This window comes from Ambystoma mexicanum, chromosome 3p (assembly GCF_040938575.1).
Source record: "Ambystoma mexicanum isolate Mex_15411 chromosome 3p, UKY_AmexF1_1, whole genome shotgun sequence".
In the NCBI taxonomy this organism is placed as follows: Eukaryota; Metazoa; Chordata; class Amphibia; order Caudata; family Ambystomatidae; genus Ambystoma; species Ambystoma mexicanum.
The window spans coordinates 347,253,369-347,273,336 of NC_090925.1; positions in this window are offsets into that span (position 1 = coordinate 347,253,369).

Sequence of the window (19,968 nt, forward strand, 5' to 3'; positions counted from 1 at the left end):
TTACCACATCGGCACCTGTGTATCTTTGTCCATCATTTTGATCGATTCTCGAAGACCTGTCAATAAAAACAATCTTTCCTCCTGCTAGGGCATTCCCCTTTACTCTAGGGATTTCATCATAAAACGCTTCATAGTTTGCGCAATTGTGTATGGGCTCTCCTTCTGTGATTAGCTCAGCTATAAACATAGCCGGATTCACTATTTTACATCGGACTATTTTGATCGCTGGATTTGATACAACTACCTCATAGGCACAAGCCCTTTGTGAAGTTAACGTACATTTCGGTTTTTCTAAAATGGCGAATAATGCGTGTTCAACAAATAACGTCATAGAGCATCACATCACTATGCTTGTGGCCTTCTCTATGGCGAACACGGCGGCTGCCAAACTTTGTTTGCATTGAAAATGACCTCTCATTACTGGGTCTAAGATTCCATTGTAATATGCAAGGGGCTTGTACCCCAAAGTGGTTCTCTGTGTGAGTACTGCTGTCGTAAAAATACCATCTGTATGCGAGAATAAAAAGAATTCCTCTGTATAATTGGGGATCCCTAAAACTGGAGCCGTACAAATGGCTTTCAATTCATCAAACCCTTCTTCCATTGCCTCAGTCCACATGATTTTTCTTGCGCTGCCTGTGCTTTCTTCAAGGCCTGTAAAAGAGGACTTGTATACGACCTATAGTCAACGACCCATGCTCTGGCATAATTACATAGTCCCAAAAAGCTCTGCATCTGTTCTGTGTGTGGTTTAGCTGTTTTTAAAATGTTGTTGACAATTTTGTATTTGTTTATTTATATAGCGCGCCAGGCCCTCGGGCATCAGGGCGCAAGGCAAGAATTTGGTTACAATAAGACAAATGGAGACAAGTTACATGAACAAATCAGGTGTAGGTTACCGGGAGGAAGAGCAAAGCAGAATACGATAATGATGAGGGAGGGTAACAGGGGGATGGTACAACACTGAAGGATACCTATACATTATATACATTGTATACATAATATACATAGTTATGTCATTCAGAATAGTTTCAGTGGGTGTTTCAGGTCATTGGTCATGTGTTACTAGCCATTGTTTGACATTAGTTTTGAAAGACTGGAAGGAGGGCAGAGCTCTGAGGTTGTCTGGGAGAGAGTTCCACAGTTGTGCTGCTTTAACTGGGAAACTAGCGCCACCGGTCTTTTTGAGTTTGAAGTTGGGGACTTTTAAGCTGTTGGAGTGAGCCGTTCTAATTGGTCTTTTGGAGGTGTGTCTGGTGAATCTGTCGATCAGGTAGGTTGGGGCCTTGTTAGAGAGACATTTATGTGCGATGTTGAGTGCTTTGAATTTAGTTCTGTCATTAATGGAGAGCCATTTGATGGCTTGTCTTTCATGTGAAATGTGATGGGATTTAGTTATGCCTAAAGCTGATCCTAAGGCATTATTTTGTAGTGTTTGTAGTTTATTAGTGTTATGTTTGTTTGTGACTAGGTATAGTGCATTGCAATAGTCTAACTGGGAAAGAATAAGCACACAAGCTATGGTTATGCAATTCTCCACCGATAGGTACGGTTTGCAGGCGTATATCAGTTTGCAGGTGTAATTGGTGGCCGATGCAGTGGCATTTACTTGCTTATTAAAGTTAAGTGCGGAGTTCAAGTAAAATCCTAGGGTTTTTACCTCGTTAGCGACCTTTATTTTAATGCCATCGATAGTGATGTGGCTGTAGTGGGAGTAGAGTTTTTTTAATCTACTGGCTGACCCAATGATTAAGAGCTCTGTTTTTTCATCATTGAGGCATAGGCCATGTGTCACCATCCATGTCTGTATAATAAGGTAGATTTTGTCGATTAGTTCCACATCTTTGACATAATCCCCTTGAATGGGGATAAGGATCTGGGTGTCGTCCGCATAGTTGGTATAAGAGACACCCAGTTTGTCCAGTATGTCACAGAGGGGCTTTGTAAATATATTCTACAAAGTAGGGGAGACACATGAGCCTTGAGGGACGCCACAGGTGATGGGAGCAGGGTCAGCAGCTGATAATGGTGAAACAACCTTATAGATATGTTATCTAGGAAGGAGTTTATCCACATGGTGGCTTCCTTGGAAAAATGTGTGACTGATTTGAGGTGGTTGCACAGGACTTCGTAATCAACCAAGTCGAATGCTGCTGATAGGTCCAGGAGGAGGGGGATAGATGCTTCTCTTGTGTCTTTTCTGTCGTCAAGTTTGTTCTTCAAATCAAGGAGGGCGGTTTCGGTCCCATGCTTTGGCCTGAAACCTGCTTGTCCCGTACCTAATAAATTGTTGATTCCCAGGTAGGATTGGATCTCGAGGTAGGCAGTGCGGTCCAGTATCTTTAGGGAAATGGAACCGTTGTGATAGGCCTACAGTTCGTGGGGCTGCTTGGGTCCAGGTTAGGTTTTTTTTTAATAATGGTAGCACCCAGGCGTCCTTAAGATTAGTGGGAACTGAGCATGACTTGAAGTATGCATTTATGAAGGTAGTGATGAATGAAGTTAGGTCTTTAGCTGCCTCTTTGATGATAGGTGCAGGACAAGCATCTCCGAGGCAGCGGGAGGGTTTGAGGGATGAGATAATGTTTACTGTCTATAGTTTGGAAATGGCTCTAAATTTAAACTGCCGGGTATGGTTGTAACTTTTCCCTGTCAACCGTATATCCTTTGTCAGCAAGTATAATCATCAGCTGAACAGAATCGCGTCTGCACTCTTCCTCTGTGGTGCTGCAAACTAAAATGTCATCTACGTATTGCAGCACAACACTTTCTAAGACAATATTGCTCAAGTCCACCTGGAGGACTCTATTGAAATTCAATGGGTACTCGCAGTACCCCTGGGGCAGCCGTGTGCTTTTCAGGCGCACTTGTCTGAAAGTAAACAATGTCAAATCTTGTGAGTCTTGTGCAATAGCATTGAAAAAAACACATTTTCAAGTCAATCACTGTGAAATATCGTGCCTCAACAGGTATATTACATAGAATTGTAGACTGGTTCGGGACTAGAGGGAACTCTGCCTCTACAATTTGGTTTATTGGCCTCAAATCTTGTATTAAACCCACAACCCCCCTTAGATTTCTTGATAGGGTACACGGACGTATTGCATGGTGACTTTGACGTCACTAAGTTACCTTGGTCCATCATGATGGAAATTGTCTTGAAAATGCCTTCATCTGCCTCTCGAGACACAGGATCTTGTCGTGCTCTAGGTAAAATTGCTCCTGATTTTAATGTAATCATGCCCTCCCCAACTCCCTTTAGTAAGCCTATGTCATAGGGGCCAGTGCTCCATAATGGCACTTTCGCCATATCTTCATCAAAATATTCATGACACTTCTGTGCTAACATCATTCTTTGCGGAACTTCTCTCTTAATTGCCTTTACCCAATAAGTAATGCTCATCTCAAATACCACAAAATCATCCGATAAATAATCTCCAAAAAATTCCTCATCAGTCACTCTGCAGCCCTCCTCGATGCCAATTATTGTGCTCCATCATCTACCTTGATCATCATTTGCATCAAGTAAAGCCATATTTCCTCGGACTATTGCTGCTTCTATGTTTAAGGGAAGGATTCGCCCTTCTTCATCCATGGGTATCTGAGGCCTAAATAGAAACTCACCTGGCATCCTCAAGGTTCTACCCACTAAACCTGGTAGCCAGGTTAGCAGAATGCATATCCCATAGTAAAAAACCTCAGGTTCAAGCGGTATCGCTGTTGGCGCTATCTGCTCTGCGAATGCCATGATCATTTTGCACACGTTTAAATAATGCATTCCCGGTGTTGAGCACACTATGCCTTCATCTGTAAACGAAATGGTCATATTAAATTTAGTCATTAAATCTCATCCCAGTATATTAACAGGTGTTTGCCTTGAATATAACAATGGCACTTTCATGTCGCATTCTCCTATAGAGACTGGTAATTCTTCGGTGAAAGGAACTCGACTTGTTGCTCCTGTAAAACCCTGAGTATTCATTGCATTGACAGACATTAAAAATGTGCACTCTCGTATACATGAGCGCGTTGCACCCGTGTCCACTAAGAAGGAAAAAGCTTTGCCGCCTATGTTTACGTTGATCCTTGGATCCGTATGAGGATTCAGTCCTACTAAGAACGCTGAACACATCAGGTCTCCCTGTGAGCTGTCCTATTGTGGGTACAGTCTCACTCCATCACTCGTGAATGGATTCCCTCCATCAACAGTGACACCTCCTATTCTACGATACATTGGTGGTTCTGTGGTTGTGTTCTACTGAAATTGCATAGGGGATTGCTGCGATTGTCCTTGCGGTTGGGTACCTGTCATTTGCTGTGGTTGCAAGCCTTGCTGCACTTTCTGCGCTTGCTGCTGCACTATGTGATTTTGCGCAACTCCATCCCCACTCTGCTGCAAGTATGCAGGTGGAATTGACATCCCCTGTCTTGAAAACTGATCATTTTGCACCATCCCTTGGCTTTTACACATACGAGCCAAGTGCCCTGTCATTCCACACATCCAACATGTAGGTGGTGGCCTCCCCATCAGCCCATATTGCATATTCTGAAAACCTCCCTGATTATTCTGCCAATTCCCTTGATTGATTACCTTGCCAACCTCTTCCTCGTGGAGCATATCCACTATTTGATCAAACTGTCTTTGGTTATTCACCTGTGGTATGTTGGTTGTCTGTTGTGAATTTGATCCACTTACGCTAGTTAGCATTGCCCCTTCAATGGCGTACTTGGACAGTTTTTTCTGTACTAACTTTGCTTCCTCGCTTTTTCAATTATCTTTTTTGTGATTCTTTTCCTGCAGAAGTCGGCATAATGTGCAATGGTCAACTGCATTTCCGCCCACGGATTAGCTTCTATACCCACTAATTTCTTTAGCTGCTTCTGCACTTGCTCTGGCAGCCCTTGGCATTATATATAATAGAACACATGTATAGATTTCCCCCATGATTCCCGAGTCTCGAGCGCCCAAGCGTCTTGGAAATTTTGAATGTAAAGCAAAGGATCCTCTCCTTCTTTCATCTTTTTTGTCATAATAGCTCCCATATCGGACGTGCACGGATATAATACCCGTAGCGCTTTGCAAACTGCTGCTCTGCAGTTATTGAATGATGCTCCATCGTGCGCGGTGTTGACTGTAGTCACACCAGGGTAACCTGCCCGCATCCCTACATCGCCAGCTCTCTCACTAAGTATGGCGATTAGAAGACCTTCAATATCCCCTATGGCTAATGTATTTCCTCCGTCCTCTTTTCTAGCTCATGTATCCATTTCCCAGCACCAGAAGTCAAAATCGGGAGTTTACACCTTAGATTATCCCTGTCCATTTGAGGCCACGCTATGTAGTGTGGCCTTGCCCCTCCTTTTTCCAACAAAGGAAATTGTGATGCCCCAAACTCATTATCATCTCTCATCATTTGTCTATCCTCTGTCAGGGTGATATTCCCACATCGCCGTCTGCCTGGCAATGATCTTAACCGGCTTGCATACGGCAGGGACTCCCCCCTCCGTGGGGTTGCCCCTTATGTCGGTCTGACTGTCTCAGTGGCTCTGATGCTTTAGACATAGGTATTTTTAAATCCAACCATCTTACTCCCTTATCCATAGGTGAACATCACTCTGGAACACATACATTACTTCTCTCTCCCCCCTAGAAGGTTTCCCATTCTTCGTCTGACACTTCCTGTGCCCAACTCGTGCCACTTCTCTTGTCATCATTCTATTCACAGTTAGTCTGTCTAAAGACCGCTCCTTATGTTTCGTGCTACATGAGGCTTACCTCCATGTCATACACCAGAGTGCTCTCAAGACGATCATTTTTTCCCTTCCCTTGTGATTCTTTCTGGGCTTTCATTTCATGGTATACTTCATCGATCACTTCCCACTGCTTGAGTCAAACTTGTCTTCTAGATTTGCTCTAGACGTGCCTGGTAATGACTCGGATTCTGGAAAAAATTCCTCTGTCTTCCCATGCTACCTGTGGATTGGGATTTCGTACTTCCCCTTCCAAATAATCGAATTTTGCGTGCTCTCTGCCTTCTTTTACGTTCCATGCTGTCATCGACTTCTCTGCGCTTTCTCGCATCCTCTCTTACTCTGGCTTCCTCTTTCTATTTCATATCCCTTCGTTCATATGCCCTTCGTATCTCCTCATCCCTTCGTCTCTGTATTCTTTCCTGTTATCCTTTCCTGTTCATCTATTCTTTGTCTTTCTATCCTTTCCTGCTCATCAGCTGTTCTTTGTCTATTGTCACGTTTTCTTTGCTCTTCTGCCGTCTCCTGTTCGTTTGCTTGCTCATCTTGATATAATTGTTCTTGTCTTTGTCTCTTTTCTTTTCGCTCCTTCATCTTTCAATTGTTCCTCTTTCTTTGTCTTCTGTCTTCGTCTTGATCTCCCCTTTGTCTTACATCCTCAATGCCTTTACCATCGAGTTTAAGTAAAATCTGACCTCCCATCCATTTGTTCTGTAAGGGCACTATCTCATCAATTTTATCCTGGTCTCCTTTCCATCTCTTTATTTCTCTCCTTATATCTAGAGATGGGCTTGCTCGATCACTTCTCTCCTTGCCGCGTCTCTCCTTATCTTTTGGGACTTTGGAGGTTATATCTTTCTCTGCATCTTTCTCTGGGCCCTTGTCGCTATTTTGCGTAGGTGACTCTTATGACGGATTGCTATATCCCTTCGCTGCTTTAAGTTCCCTTAATGGGTATAACCCATCGTCTTTCTTAGTTTCGTCTTTTATTTCTGATGGGGCGGGCAGAGCAGAAGGCTTGTCACCCCCCTCTTTGCATACATTGAGTATCCAATCTAAAGGAGGCTCCTCCTCCTTTTCTGGTTGGTGCATTTTCCAAAGTTCTAGACTCACTAGGTGCTTTTCTAGCTTCTTTCCCGTGTATGCTGCATGCAAATATGTCATCCTATGCTGCCGGACTGCTTTCGATAATTATCCACCTTGTGGCCATGGCATAAACATTTTATCTGCGGTTCCTTTAACCCATTCTGCACTGTACTGTTTAAGTGCGTGCTTCGGCAGCTGTTTGCAAAGATGCCTTAATGGAGTAACCTCTTCCATTTTTAACCTTTCACGTTTCTCTTTAACACTCACTTAATTTTCAATCACAATTTATTTTTTAAATACGTCTCAAACAACATACAGTATGAGCGAGCACCAATCGTTGCAAGCTCCAATCCCGTCAACACAATTTCTTACATTAATCTTGCTAAAAAACAACCGTCAAAATACAAATTTAAAAACAATCAATTTCTGTGTCTCAACTTCACACTTCTCTATTACATAAAATATTTTCTTTCAACTCTGACATCATCACTCCTTTCAATCACATAAAATGAACAGACAGACTTGACCGGCCACATGTACTATTCACGATCTTCTCCTTAGGACTCGTCTTGCCCTCTAAAATCTGCTCTGATTGGAACTTAAACTAATTCCTTTATGACCGTCTTTAACCGGTCCCGTCTCCTATAGGTCCCGCTAAGGGGCTCTGAATTAAAGTTTCTGCTAACACTCTTGAAAGTTTAGGAACTGGGGGTATCCTCTTATTGTGGCCTCACGCATGACTATGCTTCTTTATATATTGATCGGCCACATTCAAGACAATAGCTTCTTTTCCATATACATATATATTGCACTCCTACGTTATATTTTATCCCACCTCCCTCTGTTACTCTCCATTATTTACTATACATGTATTCCTTTGCCACACTCTTTGGTCTATTTACTCACCGTTCGCATGTTTTTCTTCTTCGGACCCTCGGGATGACCGCCTTCGTTACCGCCTCTTTGAGCTGCTTTTTGATCCACTACGCATAGATGTGGGAGGGGTTTCTATCTGAAAATAGGGGTCCCGTCAAACCATCCCTTGCAAGGAGTTGTTTACACTATCCACAGGGAGCTTTACGTCCTGTCAGCAGAATGGCAAAGGTTGTGGGATATTGCAGAGGCTCTAAAGTTACTTATGTCGATGGCCGATGGTTATCTTATCTAACCATCCTATCTCTGCTACCAAGTGAGCTGGGTGTTTTCTCAGACAGCCCTTTAAGATGAGTAGCTATACCCTGGAGATGGATGGGGATGCAGATTGTATTCATACATCAATAATCAAGATAACACAAATAGTTTGGCAAAGTTCGTCTGTTTTTAATATCAAGTATCTAAAACAGGGAGTCCAACGAACATCAGCAATCGCTCGATCCTCTGACTCTACTTACTTCATAAAAAAAGGGGGCTTTTATACCCACAATTGGTCATTGATGTTTCGTTACGCTTACCTGGTCTCTGCGGGGATGTTGGGGCACGGTTGGGGCACGGTTGGAGCCCTCCCTGGATTTGGCTCCCCGGGATCGGTTCTCCCCCCCCAGCTGCTGCCAAGTACACTGTTCTGTGTGCTGGTAGTGCCCCTGCGGGAACACGAGAGGCAATGAGAAGGGTGTGGAGGTATTGTGACTCCCCTCTGACCTTTCGTGCCAAAATGAGGTAAGTAAGCGGTTACCCATATAGGCTCACCTGATATATAGTTATGGTGAGCCTCCGTCCTGCTTCTCATCAGCAGGGTCGCTTCAAGATGACCCAGTTGCTTCACTGGTCCATAGATGTGGTGGCCCAGGCTGGCTGTGACCGAACCACTTTGAAGGTAGAAGTTGTTGTGGTGATTATTGTTCATATAAGTATTAATGTCTTCTCACATGATTTAAGTTCATACTCTTAATAATGTCTCTTTCTTCCTTTTAGGTGATGGCGGCCCAGCAGAGCCATTGCGCCGGTGGAGGACTTCGAAGTGTTCCCAAGAAGTTGACTAGTTGGAATCCAAAGGTAAGCACTAGATCCGAAGGCGCGCGACCTTAGGAAATGTCTCTATTATGTTTCTAACCTTATTTGTTCTTTCCTCCTGCAGGTGTAGTCTGGCGGCACTTGGAGAAGAGTTGCTGTGCGCAGACCTGGCGGGGGGTGAAGGATGCCTGCGACCGCGATGAGCTGACCATGTAGAACCTCTGAGCTGGTGTCCGAGCTGAAGGTCGGGTATGGCGCGCAGTCGGTGGTTGTATTCCATGAGCAGGTAAGTGCGCTCTGGTCGATCGCAGATGGAGTCACTGTGAGCAGGTAAGAGACGCTTCAGCGATGATTCAGCTGGTTCTGATGGAGAAAACTGTTAAGATGCGTCTCTGAGATGGTTTCGCTGGACGACGGGTAAGAAGCTTCTCCAAGATGGTTTGCTGGGAGACAGGTAAGAGGCTCCTCTGAGATGGTTGCATTGGAAAACGGGTAAGATGCTTCTCAGACGGCGGTGAGCGTTACGCTGCTTAGGCAGAATAATGCGAAGCCTAGGCCTGCGGGCGGGGCAGGCTTAAATAGCCTGGTCCTGGCCACGCCCCCTTGCTGTGCTAGATGGTTCCACCCTGCCACTCCCAAATGATGCTGCACTTGCAGCCTCATTGATTCCTATGGTGATGCCCGGCCCAGATACACGTGGTTGACTGATATGAGATGGAATGACACGTGCCCAAGGGAAAAAGTGTGCAGAGCACACTTTCTTATGAGCCTGGCACCAACTGGACCCTTTAGGGGATGTGAACTAGGGTTCCTGTCCAGTGGCCATGACACGTTCTGACCTGCGTCATTACCAACGTCATCCTACGTGGCAAACTACAAAAACCTAACGGAGGGTGGGATTGGGTCTAAGTATAGGCTCTATATCTGTATAGAGCAGTGGAGGAAGAAGATGGGATACTTAACATCAGGTGGGGCAACTAAGCCCTCCCCTCAAAATGGCCACTATGAACGTCACTAAATGTACAACGTCCCATTGGCTACACAAGCTATAGGACCCTTAATTACGTGGTCCTCTACAAATGGTTAGCTCCTAACCCTCTGCAGTACTTTTCCACCTATGTCTAGCAGAATGCATACTGAACAACCAGGTGCGGGTGAGCTCGTTTTAGCACCAGCTTCCCACCAATTAGCATATCATCCATCATCCATCATCACCTCAATGGTCCAGTGTCAATTAGTGTTTGAAGTTTGGCCTTGAGTCTGAACTGTGTTCTGAGAATTTTTAAGGAGTATGGGCACAACCGGCCTCCATGGGTAGATGTGACCATCTTGCTAGTCCAACTTCCCTTTATAACATGACTGGACACCATGAAATTGAGCCTTTTCGTGTATTTGATTTTATTCTCTAATAGTCCTCTGACGTCTTTTTGTTTTTGCTCTACCTTTCTGAACAGGAGCCTCTGTTCTTTTACGTTAATTGTATCCAATGTCAGCCAATTCCAGATTGATAAGACCTTGGCTTTCTTGGCTCAGTCAACTCCTTAGCTGAGCTTTTATTCCGTTTAATTCAATTGCTTTTCTTAACTGCGACACTGAAATGAGGCCTTCTTGCTTTGTTCAGTAATGCTTATATGCGTAGTGGAAACATCCGTCCTTTTCTTGTCTATGTATCTATGTATGTTGGTGCTTGCTGCAGTCTAACTATTCAAAAGCATGTGGCTAGCTTCATGATTGCTTTGCTACTTGCGTTTCATTGCATCTGTACACGTTTAAACAAAGTATCTTCATCAGGTCTGTGGCATATGTTTCTGCACCTTGATCGCAAGATGCCACTTATCCTTGATACTTTCTTGAAGGTTTATAAATCGTCTGCATCCTATGTTTATAAATCATCTGCATGGTCTGTTTATCTCTTCTATGGGTGTTGATTCGATTTTGTGTGATGTCACCATTCATCTTTGCCATTTAGTTTCCCTGCTTCTTCAGGAATCTCATTCAAATCGCCATCATATTGTCTTGTATGCAGGTATGGTTTCCTTAATGGGTACTTTACTCCCATATTCTCTTAGGTATAGGTATTCTTATGGGTACTGCACAAAATCCTCTGTCTTCTCTTTGTTGGTTTAACTGTTCTGTGTACGTCACATACTTTGGTTCATATTTTTCAAGTACTGTAGTCGGGGCAGTTGGAGTGGGGGTACTTAGCTCCTCCTTTACACACCAACTCTGTCTGTACTCACCCAGATACCAAGATAGTTAATCCTCTGTCAGGGATATCCATCCTCAAGTGCGCAAGATCCTCCCCCATGTCTTGTATAGATTGCAGTGTCCCGAATTCCTCAACTGAATCCAAGATCCCCTTTTAGGTTAGCCACGGGATCCCGTACTTCAAAAAGCATTTCATCAGCATATAAGACGATGCAGTGTCTCACCTCACCCAATGTCGGGCTCACTGCATTATGTCTCCTACGGATAGCCCACGCGAACCATTCTATGACAAATGCAAATGTCAACGGCGACAAAGGGCACCCTTGCCGCTAACCCCTGTGCACCGGCCATGGATTAGAGAATGTCTTATTGACCTGGACCCTAGATGTTGAACCCTCATAAAGGAGTCTTACCCAGCCAATAAATTGTGTTTCCAGCACCATCCATTGTAAGTTCTAGCTAATTGAGTCAATGGCCTTATACGAATCTAAGCTGATCACTGCCAGGTTTTAATTGGAATGTCTTTATTTGTCAAGTATCCAGAACATCCTTCTCAGATTATGCATAGTACTCCTATCTGGAATTAATCCCATCTGATCTAGGTGTACCAACCCTTGCATCACCGGAGTCAGCCAGCTCCAAAAGTTTACACAAGATCTTTATGTCCACGTTGATCATAGATAAAGGTCTGTAAGAGGTGCAATCTCTACCCTCTTTAGAGAGGACCATGGCCAATACCTCCAACATGGATGCCAGGTGTGCGCCACATTCCTTGGCCTCAAGGAAGACCCCCAGGAGCCTTGGAGCAAGTACCTCCTTATATTGTGTGTACACATCCACCGTCAAGCCATCCACTCTAGGGATCTTACACAGACCCATATTCTCTATTGCTCATTCCACCTCATGCACCCCTATCATCCCGCCCAACAAGTCACTCTGTTCAGTAGTCAACCTACGCAACGCAGCTCTCCTGCGATCTGACCCATCCTGCGTTGCATGCAACTTGCTATAAAAGCCACAAAACACTTCACTAATCCATCCTGTTCAGTAAACTACATCCATCCCCATCTCTAACCCCACAACAGTCATTGACCCCCTTGCCTTCGGACCAGCCAGGCTAGAAGCCTACAAGCCCTGTCCCCATCTGAATGTTGTCTCAATACGTACCAGCGTAGTCGTAGTTATTCATTCGGTCCTGTGCCACCCTTCAGGTGGTTGTAGTAGTAGCAGTTATTTGTATAGCGCCTTTTCCCATTCTTATGTTGTCAGCACAGTTGTGGTGGTAATGCCCTCGGGGACCAAAGTCCAGGTATGGGATCATTCTCAAAAGGCTTAGAATATGTGTGTGTGTACATTTGGCCAAGATTGGGGATTAGATGGGTGGCTAGGCTCCAGTAAGCAACCCAAGAGGTCAGGCATGTGGGTGGGTGCCTTGGCGGGGGGGTTCACGAGTATGTGTGAGTGCAAGAGAATTGTGCCCAGCTAGACCGAATGTTGTTGTAGGTTGTAGCTAGCTGCATTCTAATGTGTGTGGATGGGTATGCGTGCCTGTGGCAGATGTCCAGGTGTGTATATGTGTACCTAGAGCTCAGATGAAACTTTATCTTTGATGTCGCTGTGTCATCAGATCATCTGTTGGAGGAAAACCAGCTACCCTCAGACTCTTATAGGCACTATGGACAGGCTACCCTCAAGTCTACTAAGTCCAAACTAGACCGGCAGGCTACCATGGGAACTAGGACAATAGAATTCTCTAAACACAACTCAGGTTACCTTTATAGTCTTACTAAGTATCTTTCCTACCCCAAAATACAGCTAGGCTCATACATTGCCTACCTCCCAGCCATCCATCGAAGTGCAATACCTTTCCGACCCCCGGAATACAGGTAGGGAGGCACATTTCATACCTCCACCAATTTAAGTTCAATACATTTCCTACCACCACACTACAACTAGGTTCACCCATTTTTTACCCCCAACAATTCATGCTATTTAGGGGGGAAGCAAGTAATCTACACAGTGTTCTATTATGTGGCAGTGCCAGGGTTTTAATTGAGCACAGTACTGGCTGTGTGGATGTCTTGAGACTTAGAAAAGAGTGTGCACATAGGCTTGGAAAGTAGATAGGTGGGCTAGCCTATCTCCAACAAACCCCTAGGTGAACAACATGTCATGGAGGGTGTTAAGGTGACAAGGAATGAGTATGCAGTGGCGGGAGGTTCATTGTTTCATGTGTTTACTTGTGGGCATATCGCTAGTTTATAGGCTGTAGATAGCTGTTGTGTATTGTGTGTTTGGAGGGTTGCGAGTGTCTCTAGGCCTGGCCGCTACGATAATGGCCCGCGTCTGCCTAGGATGGCGGTTTGTGTTTCTAATCGGTGCGTGTTACAGTGTGAGGGCGGGCTGCTGTGAAAACAGCTGGCTCCGCCTGTTGTCTGATCAAGTGCCTGGTCGATTAGGAGCTGGGTTGAAGGCTGAATAGAGATCTCCACTGCAGGTGTTTCATTCCCTGTACCCTCGGAACAGCTCATGGTTTTCAAATCCAAGCGGGGAAGGTAACGTGGCTTTATATGTACTTGCCTCAAACATAGTGCCAGCCTGCTGTTTGGAATCTTGGCAGAGCAGACTTGTTAATCCAGCAAATATCAATAAATGGAGCACTGTTCATTTTGATACCACCTATTACAGTATTTAGACGTGAGAGGTATCAAAATGATGTGTTTTAATAGAACCGGTTTAACACAGGTTTGTCACTCAAGCCTCGTCTATCCATATTGCTCATAACATTAGACTAATTTCAGACCCTCCAGTTTATAGCGATTTAGCGATCCTGCAAAATGACGTGAAAATGGCCGTTTTGCGCAAAAACTGCAGTTTTGTGGAAAAACAGCATCTTTTAAAAAAAAAACATTTATTCTTTTTTACATTTGTTTTAAGTAATGTGCAAAAATTACTGTTTTAAAAAAAAGAATCCTCAGGGGGCCAGGTTCTTGACTTTTTTTTTTTTACACAAGAAATGAAATCACTTGCGCCCCAAAAAAGTGCAGCCCAATCCACAAGGGACACATTTTATATGCGCGCCCATTCAGATGGCCTTTTTCACCTCCTTGATCAAATAAAGTGGCGTTTCTGTCAATTTAAAAGCGCATCCCTCATTTCCAAGCAAGATGCACTTTTAAATGTGCAGAAATTGTAGGCAACCCTATGTGCACGGGATGTGGGGCTGCCACTGCATGACATGGTCTTTCCTGACTCTGTCATGCATTTCTTTTAAGGTATGAACCGCTGCTGAGTCGCTTGCATTTCTGTTCCTCAAACAGGATAAAAATGCATTATTTGGGTCGCATTTTACAGCGGCAGGCACCTGGAGTGCCTGTCCCTGTGAAAGGCGCTGGGAGCTTGCAGAACGCTGTCAGGAGAGCGATTCTATTCAAAGTACTGCCCATTTTGATGACAAAAATCTATCGAATGTTACAATTTGACCAATTTTGTCCAGTACTATTCGATCGATTTTTATAAATACTGAACATGTGTTACAGGGGTGTCACCCACTCCCCATGTTCAGTATTTTTGGTCTAGGGTGGTTGCAGAAGTGTTTTCCCCTTTTTCCTCAAAATTGGAGGCGGAGACAGAAAAAAATGAAAATAACGAAAAAGGGACCCTGCGGAGTCGGATCCGACCCATGTTAGAGGGACGGATCTGGCACCGCAGGGTTGCAGGGCAAGCGGCAGCGACCAAGCAGTTAAGGAGGGGGTGGGATGGTGGTGAAAGGTACATTTTGGGTTGTTTGGCTGAAGTGCAAATCAATTCGCAGCAAAATTGACTACGGTCAATTCCGCCACAAATAATTACACTTCGGTCAAACAACCCAGAACACCATTCAAGGCAGCTGGCCAGCGCACAATTTGAGCTACAGCTCAAGCCTGTGGAAATGCGCCGGTCACCTTTGAGAATAAGGTGACCTGCTAATTTCCAAAAATGGGTTGTCTAAAAATAGCATATCCTCCGTTCTTTTTTTAAATGCCCCATTATTTGAGGATCTAGGTCAAAATCTACATTTAAAAAAAAATAAAAAAATGGTTACACTATGAGAGAGAGAGAGAGTGATGGGTGAGATGTGAAGTGATGGGCAAGAAAGCAGGGGGAGAGCAGTGGGTCAGAGGAGGAAGTGCTGCACAAGAGAGCAGAGGAAGCTGTGATGCGGTGGGCCAGAAATCTGAGAGCGAGCAGAGGTACAGAAAGTAGAGGGAGCGTGTGGTCAGTGAGCCAGAAAGCGGAGAGGAAGCGATTGGCCAGAAAGAGGCATTGAGCTGCAGTTTGAAAAAAAAGGATGAGGGAAGAATGCGATAGAATGGGAGAAAAGATCCAAGATGCAGAAGCAGCACAAAAGAATGAAGGACTGTATATTGAGGGAGGAATTGTAGAGTGTAAGGTGTGAGTTGGGAGTATGATTTGGAGTGTGGCAGGCGCTGGGCAGTGCAAATTGTGACTTGACAGTGTGACATAGCACGTGAGTATTTGTATGACGGAGTGAGAGGTTAAGGAATGTAAGTTGTGATGGAGAGTTGGTGAGATGTGTGTTGGTGAGAGGTGTGTGGGTGTTTGGGGGATTGGAGAACATAGAAGGGGAATATTTTCAGCATTACAATTGATAATGATCAATTTAGTTAATACTTTTAAATAGGCATGAACATTAAACCAGAAATGTAGCCAAATCAAACACTGTTCTGCCAAGCCAGAGACATCTGGGACTCTTCCTATTAAATTAATACAAATGAATGATACCCTGGCTCTCTTGTAGCCTTGCACTCTGCCTATTTCCTGCAATGTGGCAATCTTACACCCTCCAGTTAATACAAAATGTCCCGCAAAAATGCTGCAATAAATAAAGGTTTGTGCTGCAAAATTTGCCATTTCATGCTGCAAAATTTGCCATTTCATGCCGCAAAATCCTGGAATGTCTGATTAGAATGCTTTAGCTTAATTTTGATTTGATCAAATGACACAAAATGCAGAAGAAAGTACAATTTTTGGTTCTATGTGATGTTACTGCATTTTTAAGGCTGAACACAAAAAATACAGATTTTTTTCAACTGACTTTGTCTGGCATTTAAAATGCTACAATATAGCATGTTGAACTCTTCCCCCCTCATGCGCCCTAAACCCTCCCTTTCATGTTCTGCTGATCCCCCCACACACCTCCCTCCTTCCCAGCCCCACACATTCCCCCACATCCTCCATCATTCACACCGGCAGAGAAGCAAACACACTTTAACCCATCCTCTCCCTTCACCCACCACACACATACACCCAGCCTAACCCTCCCTTCCCCCAATTTCCCTCTGTGGGTATTTATATCAGTTTACAGTTCTGTGCAGAGTGCCTCCCCACTGGCCTGTCTCTCTTCCAATGTAAATGTGCACTGATCGCTCAAGGGTAATAACTGCGGTCAACAGGGCCTAGCGTACCCCACTCTTGGCAGAAAGTCCACCCTCTAATGAACACATTCAGTGAACCTATATCTAGTAGAACCCCAATTAATTAACTGTCGAATCTGCTCCCCTAAAGGAAGACTGAAATGCCATGTCTAACATCATGCTATTGTCAAATTTCCAGTGAGGGTTGGTTGGGATAAAGGCCCCTCCTGGAAATCTCCAGCAGCAATGGTGAATGATCTGATGGGAATCAATCCGAAAATTCAACAGCTGCCATCAACCCCAGTTCCTCCTCCCCCACAAAGGTGTAGTCTATGCGAGAAGAAGAGCTGTGCACCGCTGAGTAATATGAGTAGCTACACGCTTCGCCATGTTTCAACCTCCACGCATCACGACTCAGTGATTATCCTCAACAATGTCTTGGACGCTACCCCCAGAGGTCGTGCATTCACACTTCTAGTATCCAGCTCTTTATTGAGCACACAATTGAAATCCCCCAACCACAGCACCCAGTCATCTCGATGTGTAACCATCAGATCCTGCATCTTCTCAAAGAATACTGACTGTTCCACGTTGAGGGCGTAAGTGCCCAGTAACAGCATAGAATGCCCAAATAAACTCCCAACAATGCCCTCAAACCTTCCCTCTCTGTCCATCAAAGTTTGCCTGACCGTAAGGCCAGAAGAGTCCTTATCCCATATTAGAAACACTCTAGTGTAGGAGGAGAAGGCGGTCCCAACAATCTGCCCATTCCATCTGCCACGCAATCTATCCAGCCCCTGCAAATCAAGATGGGGTTCCTGCAAAACAGCCAGGTCTACTTTGAGTCTAATTCAGTACGAATGAATTGTACTCCTCTTGATCACATTGTTGAGTCCCCATATGTTCCAACTTACCACATTTAGATCAGCCATAAGGAGAGTACCGCATCACAGGTACTGCCCAACCTGAGGCACAAGTCTCCTCAAACAAGTCAATGGGAAACCACTAAGCACTACCCACGCAACATAACCAGTAAGACCCCCGCCCTGTGTCCACAACCCCAACCAGTAGACACAACCCCCAACCCCTCCTTGAGCGGCACAGTTCTCCCACCCTGTGAACCCCCGACCAAGATTCCGCCCCATTCAACCAAGCCCTGCCACCACAGGGCACAGTATAGGCTTGAGGCAAAACACTAGGGTGTGCAAAGCTTTGCTGCAAGTCGAGAGATACTGAGCCCTCCCTCCCCCCAACCACCACATAAGTATCAAACAGGAGAAACCTCTGCCCTCCAGGCAGGCCTTATAGCCCCTTCTGGAGTACATCTAGAAATTCTACAATCCTTTTGAAGCTTGAAAACACCCTCTTCAAATCCTTCGGGGAGGTACATTGATCAGTCCCACCATGCCAACAGAGCCCGAGGAAGCAGGTAATTCCGGCCAATCAATCTCCCAGCCGTAACACATTCAGCCTCTCCATGGCCCACATATCTTCAGCCCTGCAGGTCCACCAGGCCATCTCTTCATTCAACACCACTTTTCAATGGGTCGCTTGTGTCTCATCCATGGTGAAGGTGTCATCCGCACCCACATGTATCCTTGCATTTGGAGCAGTATCAACCGTGTTCAATGCAGTTCAAGGAAAGCTTGATCCAACCCTGCCAGCACCAGCCCTGAATCCACTGCTTGACCTGCATTTCCAGCAGGTCTAGACTCCATTGAGTCCCTTGCTACTCTCAGGCTTTGAAAATAGGAGCATCCCTCTGCAAGCACCTTCAGTTTGGCCGAACAACACATCATGTATCTGTGGCTCAGGTCCTGCAGCCGCCTCCTCACTGCGTCATACGATTTCTGTTGCCTCTGCACCTCCTGAGTGAAATCTGGGAAAACCATGATGCGCGATCAGCCCATGGTATAGACTGAGCACCGTCTAGCATCCTGTAAAGTGACATTTGAGGAGCTTCACCACAATGGCACAGTGGGGTGCACCCACCGTAGGTCTCCTGCCTGGGGCTGCATGTGCCCTCTCAATCGAGAACCACTTTGACAGTCCCTTGATTTCCAGGGTGTCCATGAACAGCCTCTCCAAGAACAGTTTCATACTCTGGCTTTCATCCCCTCTGCCACTACCAGGATCCTCCCATTACTCCTTCTTGATCGACCCTCTGCCCTCTCCTCGAGGGATCTTTTTACTGCAGTAAGAGCATTAAGCCTGGCTGTATCACCAGAAGTGTGCCCTCCACCTCTCCCATTCTCCTCTCTGTTTCCGTGATCGTCTCTGTGACTTTCTTAAGGTCCGCTCTAATCGGGTATACCTCCACGCCCACCATCTGCACTTTCAAGGGATGACCTGCATTCCTGAATCGTTTCCAGTAGTTTCTCCATGGTAATTATGCTTTCGAATGGATTGTGTCCCTCAATGTATTCCTCATCTTTGACATGTCTAGCTTCAGCTGCTTTGGAAAAATTATTTGGCAGAGGGCGCCATGCGTTGATGTCATCGTGCTGATGTCCCTCGAAGGCCTCCATTGAGGGTGACATCGGAGGGTATATGTAGCATGAGCAGCGCCTGTTGGCCTCGGTTCTGTTTTTCCGCAAATGCGTTTGCTTCGTGAGAAATTCGATGCGCCTCATACTTGTGAAAGTTTATTACTTGATAGTTTTCGAACAACTCGACAAATATGTCTTTTTCGTTTACACCGTTGACGCCTAAATCCGGTTTCAAGAAATGTAGAGATTGGGGTTCGAAGCTGTCCTTGACCGACCTGCATCGAATCTGCCTGTGGTGCCTCAGAGAGGACCACGATACGAATGCTTGTTCCAAATGCCAGTCCATGACGGTAAAAGCCTCGATGGAATGAAAGGGGAAGCATAAGATAGGAAAACTTTCCAAGTCCCTGAAGCCCCGACCTGCTGGGCCTTCGACCGATGAGTCGAGAGGCGACTCTCCTCGGAGGAAGAAGGCTAGGTGTTCTAGGTCAAGGAGTAGTTCCCGCCATTCGTCTTTGAAGAGAAGGCACCGCAGGTCACCTTCGTCGATGTCTTCGTCTGACGGTTCCCCCGAGAGGGTTGCTTGCCCGTCCAAAAGGTCAACACCCGCAGAATGGGAAGCTTTCCATGTGGAAATGCTGAAAATCTTTGAAAAACAATGTCATGCTCCGACCGAGCCTTCTAAGGAAGCCGGAAAGGAGAGGTTTTGGCCTAAACCTTGCGCGCCCTCGAGCCAGAGTAAAAGGCATGATCCACATCGAGAGCCCCCAATCGGAAAAATCGAAGGATCACTCGAGGCACGGGGAGAGGTTGAGGTCGTCGACACCTTTGATGCCGTTGGTGCCTATGACGCCCATCAGGTCCTCGACCCTGACAAACCATCGATGCCATTGTCGCCAGTGTCAACAACGAAACCGTTGATGCCAGCTGTGCCAATTTTACCAGCTAAGCCATCTGAACCAAGTGACCTTCCTAAGAAAACGTCGACTACTTTGACAACGTCGAAGCCTCTGGTTTGAAGACCAGAAAAAATATACACTCCTCTCCCGAAAAAGGACTTTTTCAAG